Here is an 8,542-nt window from a genome sequence, read left to right as displayed (position 1 = left end):
TTTTTGTTGATCGATAGAAAAGTTATGTTAATTGATGTAAAATTGTATAAGAAGAACTTTAAAATAATTATATTTAGTTGTTTGTCAATTTTGTTTTTTTTTCTCTTGGAGTTTTTTCAAGGTTACTTCCAGTTTTTTCTTTTTTCTTTTTTTTTTTTTATAGTCGAGCCTATAATTTTTGTAAATTTATATTTTAACGTATACTGTGACGAATCTTAACGTGAAGTATCATAATGAATTTATTTTCTTTTCTTTTTCATTTTTTTTTCATTCGTATCGAAGAAACATTAAAGCACTATACCTTTGTTTTAATTAACGATGTTCAAAATGATATCCTTCAGGTGTAATACGTGCAATAAATACATCTGCACTTAGAGCTAAGCACTTATCACAATGTCGGTATTTCCTAATAAATATTTTCTTTCAATGTATCTCATGAAAAGAAAACTAATGGAATAACATTTTTTTCATATATTCATTACATGTGTTTCAATATACAGAAAGAAATGTTTACAAATAATATGTGAAAGATAACATCAATAACGAGTAAATATTTGCTACTCTATCAACAATTACGGAAAGTAACAATGTAGTATGCGATATCCTTCGTTAATAATATCATAAAAAATTCTTTCAACTACGTTATACTTTCCATATTTTTTTTAACTTAGATTTGGAAAAGAAAAAAATATTTATTATAATACTTGTCCATATTTGTTTCCATATTTGTTAAAAGATTGATGTAAGTACAAACATTTTATTCTTAAATTAAAAATATGTTGAAATTAAAAATATTATTTTAAAATTAAAAGTTTATTTGTAAAAGATTAAAGGTGATCTTAAAAATTTCGAAAATAAAAAAGAGGAGAAAAAATTTGCTATAATCATCTATTTTAAAACACATTAGAAAGTATTATGTAATAATTTCTGATATGAAATAGCAATTAAACCCGTGGTCGTAAAATGAATTGAAATTTACAGATATTTGAGTGTTTAATTTGCGAAGTTATTATTATTAAAGTTATAAAAGATTTAATTCAGATTTATGGATATTGATTGTATATCTATTTTTAAATGAAGTTAATCAGCCATGTTGACAGGTACATTAACAGTAAAACTATCGATCTATTTTTACCCCATCCGTCTATTTGATGAGTTCCTTTTAACTAAAATACTTTATTCGTTATCATTTTAGTTTATTTAGTCTATTTAGTTTATTTAGTCTTACAATAATAAATAAACAAAAATACAAATATCGATTAGCAATATTTTACCAATTATGATCTCAAGAATTGTAAAAGTGTTAATTTATGAATCATCATTTCGATTATAATAGTTCTAGTATTAAAATGCGTGTTTATTTTGTTATAACATTAATTCGTATTATTACGATAATAAAAATCAAAATAAATTACTAAAAAATAATATTTATGATTTTTCTAATCTTTAATATGAAATTTGAAATGTGTTAAATTGATGGATTCTGTAGATCTAGTAAATATAATGTATTATAGATCAATCAATCGTTTTTATTTGGCAGATGTTGGATAAAATATCGATGATTTTTGTAATTATAAAGACGAAATTTAAAATGCGTCAAATTAATGGATTCTATAAATCTAATGTTAATGTTTGAATATAATGGGACTTTATTTAGTAAACGTCGAGTTGATGCGGAATAAAGATTTGTTGGAAACGATTAAATTTATAAATGTTTTATCATCGTTTGCTTGACTCTATATCTTTTTTTTCATATATATACATATATATATATATTTTTTTTTATTTTTTATTTTTATTTTTTTACCGTTTTTATAATCACGCATCCCAACGTCGATTATCTTTTTCCATCGAGCTATTAATTTCGTAACGTAACTCGCAATATCGCTCGTGAATTGCACTGGAATGATTGAGAATCGATTTGTCGAATTCGTTCGATTATTCTTCTATTCCTTTTTAATTTTCCCTTTGATTAGAAGGATATTTTCGTCGAGAATATTATAAAAGTATGATATCATTTCGTTCGAAAAAACAATTAATTAATTATCTTCAATTTTTAAATAAAATATCCAAGTAGTCATGGTATTACGTGTCATACAGTAAGAAGTATAACTATTGAAAGGATGATCTTAAGAACTTTCCCCTTTTTACATAGGAACAACCCCTGAATGGTAAAAGTATATCGATGCTGCCATCTCTACACTGAGAGTCGAACGATAATCTAACTTTCTGCCACTCGCGCAGCATTCAGCGCCGAAATACGAAAGTTTTCTACACCAGTATTAGAAACATGAACGAATTCAAATTCTTCTTTAAATTATTTTGTTCATTAATGTGAATTAAAAAAAATTACGATTTGTAAAATTAAAAAAATTGGAATTCAATTAATCTTCCTTTTCTTCTTTTTTTCCTCTTTTCTTTTTTTTTCTTTTTTTTTTATTCTTTCTTCTTTTTTTCTTTTTAACGTATATTTACAATATACAATATATTTATGGCATATATTTTTATAAACGATAATGAGAAGGAAAAAATTTTGGGGATATTTTACAAATAAAATTTATATTAATCATTTAAAAATAATCGGATGTGATATAGTCGAAAGATTTTATTATATTTTCATACGAGTAGTATAGTATTATCATCACTATCCAACATGTAAAACTTGTTCGAGCTCGTTCGTCTACTTTTAGACGCTCGAAAATCCATCTTTCTCCGGCACGTAGGCGGCACCCCTACGTCCGTCCCACTCACGCTCGCAAAGTCTGGAACCGATCTCCTCCTCTCTGAAACCGCAAGTTCCCTTTACCCTCCGCTCGCTCTCGTACCACGTCGCTACTAACCATTCGGGAAATGTTTATTCTACCCTTTTACGTCGTGCTTTAAGGGGTGATCTTTTTGTTGTACACTCTCGACTTTTCGATCAGGAGATCAACGACTTCGGTTTTTACAAAATGATGAGAAAGTTCAATGGGTATAGCTCTTGAAATTAAAAAATAAAATTCATCTTTTTGTTTGTTTGTTTTTCTTTTTCCAGTAACACTTATTTACAATAGTTTCGAGGATTAATTAAAATTCTGAACTTATTAAATTATGAAAAAAGTTCAATGAATGTGGCGCTTTGAAATGATAAAAATTCAGCTTCTTTTTTTCTAGAAACATTTCCATTTAAAAGAGTTTCCAGCATTAATGACAATTCTAAATTTATAAAATTATGGAAAAGTTAAATGGATGGGATTGAAAAATTGAAAAAAATTGCAGCATCCTTCCTCTGTCAACGTGTTTATTTTTATTCTCATTTGAAACGATTTCGAGCATTAACAAAAGTTCTAAACTTATAAAATGATAGATTTGTCAGTAAAAAAATGATGAGGTTTTTATAATAGAAAAAAAAAAAAAAAATTCATTATATCCTTTTTCTTTTTTTTCCGTTCGCGTGTAACGTTTTAATATTTTTAATTTTTTATTTTCATACATTCACGACATAATTATCAATTAAAAAAATCATTCGTAAAAGATTGATGCGAACGTAATAATCGAAAGGGAAAACGAAAAAAGTCTATGGACTTTTAGCGATTTATTAATTGGATTAGATTTAAAAAAAAAAGAAGAAAAAAAGAAAAAAGAGAAGAAGAAAAGAAGAAAAAAGTTATATGTTTTTGCCAAAAAGGGAAAATCTCGAGTGAGGTGATCTTAGTTCTGGCTGTGGAGGAAGAAGAGAGAGGAGGATGCGCCGGTGGGCCGGGCAGGCCACAGGACCGCCCCTCGACTCTCGACTTACTTTTGCCATCTTGCCTCCGATTCTGCGGTTAGCCCCACTTCGACCAGAAAGCAGGGAAGCCGCTAGCGTTCGTACCGTTCTCTTCCTGACCGTCGCACTCTAACCGGACCCGCGAAATGGCACACGCGTTACGTTTCGACGAGTTTTCGATTTACCCTCATCCCGAAGACTTCTCTAAGGGGGTTGGGGAGAGGAGGTCCTTCTGCTATATCCGAAACATTTACCTGTTCGGTGGTTTCTCATTGGGAAAGTTTCTTGATTTGCTCGTTTAATGATTTTACTGCTACTAGATAGTCGTATGGGCTTCGTATGGGCTTTTGATAAGATTCTAATCGTATAATACAAATTTGTGAATAATTTTACGATTTAAAAGAAAGGATATTGATGATTGTTTTATATATATATATATATGTATATACTTGTCTATATTACGTTTGATTATATACTTATACATGGATATCCATATTATGTGAATATATCCATATATTACATATACCTCTTTTAAATACCTATACAATTTTTGTATTATTTATACGTATCCACATTGTGAATATAATCATCTATAACGTATGCAAATTGATTTTTTTTATTGAGAAAAGTAATTTTACTTACTCAATTTTTTTCATGGATTTACAACAAAAATATAAAATATCTATACGTATAATATAATAAGGATTAACGATAGCTCCTGGTTAACGATGAGCCGCGATCATTTAAGCATTAACCAAATAGATGTTCGACTCGCTGGCGCGGAACGAGATGCAAACGATTCTTTTGCACCGTCCAACGGGCAGGAATTAACGCGGATTCGTCGTACGTCTCCATTGAACGGTTTAATCGAGCCCTCGATCGATAACGCGTTTTCATTTCGTTCTTCTCTCTCTCTCTCTCTCTCTCTCTCTCTCTTTCTCTGTCTGTCTCTCTCTGTTTCTCTCTCTCTCTCTCTGTTTCTCTCTATCTCTCTCTATGTCTGTCTCTCTCTGCCACTCCCGAAGCCCGTCGGGCTATTTAGAATCGCGTTTCTAATTACGGCTGCTTTCTACTCACGAATTAACGGCCATCGATGATTTCGAACATCAAGCGAATCAAAGAATCGGCAAACCGAATACGAGAAAACATTAACGTGGATTATGTTACCTATCAACGCGTAGTAGTGGCGGTCAATGGGAATTGAACGAAGAGGAAATGCATAAAAAAGAGAGAAAGGAAGGATGTTAAAATAGAGAGATGAAAAGAAGAATGAAAAGTATGGAATTTTTGAAATAGAGAGACAATGAGAAAGAGAGAAACAAGGGGAAGGGGAGAGAAAAAGAAAAAGAAGAAAGTAAATAATATTAGTAGTAGTAGTAGTAGTAGTACTAGTGATAGTGATAGTAGGTCGACATAATAATAATAATTTTTACAAGGCCGCGGGCGCGTAATCAAAGCTGCGTGTTACACATGTTCACCACTGAGAATCGAGGTATGAAAGGAGGAGAAAGAGGAAGAGAAGGATGAAGAAGAAGAGGAGGAAGAGGAGGAGAAGGAGGAAGAGAAGGAGGAGGAAGAGGGATATGGGTGTCTAAGCGGCATCCTCCCTCCAACTTGGAGGAGCACCCCCGTCGTCGTCTACGTCGTCGTAGGGGTGGTAGCGTCACATGGAAGGGGCGGCACAGGGAAGGGTAGGGGCGGCTGGAGAAGAGATAGGGAGGGGAGAGAGTTCCGCTCGTGTTCTATCAGTGAGAAAGAGAAAGAGAGAGAGGGTTGAGTTCCTCTGTCGTTGTAGGAGAGTGGAGAAGAGGAAGAGAGACGAGAAGGGGTTGAAACGAAAGGGGTGGTTTAACGTTCACGCGGCACGGTTGCTGCTATCGTTGGCGTTGCTGCTGGTGTGTTGCTGGTGCTACCGTCAGCTTTGTTGCTCGCACGCACCCACGTTACCATCGCACGCTGCCAGTACTCGTTTCTCTCTCTAAGCCGCTGGTAGAGGCGGCCTGTTCGGTTTCGTATCGCGAACAAACGAAACAACCGGTTTTCCAAGCGCACACATACACACACATACACACACACACACATAAAACTCTTTACTTCTTTTATCTTCCTTCATTCCTTTCTTTTTTTCTTTCTATCTTTCTATCTCGACAATAGTATTATCACGATTATTTGTTGTTCGATCGCACGACACATACGCACGTTGTCGTCGACCTATCATTTATTGGACGTTTGCGAACTCTCTCTCTCTCTCTCTCTCTCTCTCTCTCTCTTTCTCTTTCTCTCTCTAACGTGACAACACACGTGCTCGCCACGATCCCTCACGAAACCTGCTACACGATGTTATATCGACTGATTCTATTTCTCATTGGATACTCGACCACTCGAAGATTCGAATTTCCCTTCGACGATTCGTGACCTCGTGATTATAGAAAAGTGTGGTATTTATTTAGATATCTTGATGTCGTGATATCGTGAGTGCTCCGGAGACAATTTCGGATCCCCAGGTGGGTATGTACGTACGATCTTGTTATCGTCCAAATTGTATCCCGTATCGTATTCCACGTGGATGGAGAATCAGAGAGAGAGAGAGAGAGAGAGAGAGATATGAAGGGAGAGAGAGAGAGAGAGAGAGAGAGAGAGAGAGAGTAGAGTAGAATAGAGCGGAAGAAAGGTTAGTTTTCATTTTCCCCATAGAAGAGAAGTGCTCTCGAGTATTAATTATCAATCGACGACGAGTCCATCGATTAACATTGTTGCGTGTGACACGATGTGGTTTGTTTCGTGTTCATTTTTATCAACGATTAACCTAATTTAAAAGGCTCGATGTGCCGCTTTAAAGAAAAATCACACGAATGGATTGTCACGATTTTTGCAAAAGTATGTCACGACTTCGCTGTGTTAAAACCTTCGAAATGAAATCTCGAGGCGAATGAATATTATAGAGAGAGAGAGAGAGAGAGAGAGAGAGAGAGAGAGAGAGAGAGAGAGAGAGAGAGAGAGAGAGAGAGAGAGAGACAGAGAAAAAAGAAAAAAAAGGAAAAGAAAAAAAGAAGAATACAGAAAGAAGAGGTGGGGTGTGGGAGGGATGGGGTGGAGGAGCAGCTGGCGGGGGGAGGGCATTGAAGATATCAGATCGAGTTGGTTGGAACGTAGGAAGTATCTCGTCGGCGGAGCGCGTTGATCGGAGCGTGACGAGGGGTAATTGAATGTAGGTATGGCATTTGCATTGACAAGCTCCAACAGAGATAATTCGAATCTCGTCGAATGCAGCGGTCCACACGGGCGTTAGGTCGTTTGTCAATACGACGACGGCCGTCCAGTTTCAACGTTTCCACCGTATCGCTGTTTGTCACCGTCTCGTCGGTGATCGTTCGACTGGACCTCCGAATACCACCACCGGCTATTTCTCCGTTCAATGCCACTAGTTTTTCATTCCTTTTTACTTCCTCTTGAGCCTTCCTCATTTCCTTCTCCACCTTCTCCCTTCTCTCCATTTGCCCTTACATTTCTTCAATATTTCTTTACGAATTGAAATTCCTTCGATTTATTCTATTTCTCTTTCTTTCTTTCTGGTTCTTTCATATTTCAGAATTTCACAAAATGATCATCTCGATCATTTTCTCGATCTTTATTCATGATCGACATCTTTACAATCCCAGTCTCGATTCTTTATCGAGGCCAACATACCAGCGTACTCGCGATATCATTCGCGTCGGCATACGGCGTACAATGGAGTACGGCTTCACTTTCGAAAATCAAACATAGAGAGTTCGCTGGGCGCATCCTCACGCTGCACTGTTTGTACGAATGTGCAAACAATGGAGCTACCCATTTCCTGCGCGAATATATCCTGACGATATCCAACCGGTCGCAGACTTGCCGGCAGGCAAACACGCAGGATAACCTCGGATTTCTCTGAAAATACGATCATCATCTATTCGGTAGTACATAGGTCGGTCTGATTCGTTACTATGAGAAATGAATATTTTTTTTTCTCTCCCTTTTGTTTTCCCTTTATCATTTAGTTTTTATCAACTTGTCATTTGTGAATCGTTAAAGTTGCTTCTCTTTTTTTCCCTATCTCTATCTTTCTCTCTCTCTCTCTCTCTCCCTCTCTCTCTCTCTCTTTCTCCCTCCCTCTCTCTCTCTCTCCCCCTCTCTGTCTATTCGACGGATTATTATTTTCAAGGAATATGAGAAAAAAGTCGTTAATAAAAATAGGATAGAAGAAGAAAAAAAAGAAGAAAAAAAAGAAGAAAAAAAGAAGAAAAAAGAAGAAAAAAAGAAGAAAAAAAGACATCAAAGACGGAAGCTAGTCCGATGAGCAAGGATCATTTTTCACCGAAAATCCGGGCGCTTAATTTTGCAAAACTAGCGGGCTCTTCGCGAGCGATCTAATAACGACGGCGGCGAATTCTTTGAAAAGAAATCGCTGAGGACGACGAAGAGGAGGATGAGGAGGATGGACCACGGGGAAAGCGATCAAATCGAGGTTCGATCGATCGATCAAAGCCGAGCTCCCCACGGATGTCCAGCACGCGAGCCATACCGCAAAAGGGTTCGAGGGGAAAGAAGAGAGAGAGAGAGAGAGAGAGAGAGAAAGAGAGAAAGAGAGAAAGAGAGGTGGGCATCGCGAGAGGGAGAGAGCTTCGAGTCCGGTGGGAGATAAAGCGATAAAGAGCAACGTGGGATAGAAAGAGAGAAACAGAGAGGGATAGAATGAGGGTTTTGAAAGAGGGAAAGAGAGACGCGAAGCGCGCCAATGAGAGGAGCAGCGAAAGAGAAAGAGGGAGT

This window comes from Vespa velutina, chromosome 1 (assembly GCF_912470025.1).
Source record: "Vespa velutina chromosome 1, iVesVel2.1, whole genome shotgun sequence".
In the NCBI taxonomy this organism is placed as follows: domain Eukaryota; kingdom Metazoa; phylum Arthropoda; class Insecta; order Hymenoptera; family Vespidae; genus Vespa; species Vespa velutina.
The sequence above is the reverse complement of the archived record's forward strand: the minus strand, read 5'-3'. Positions refer to the sequence as shown.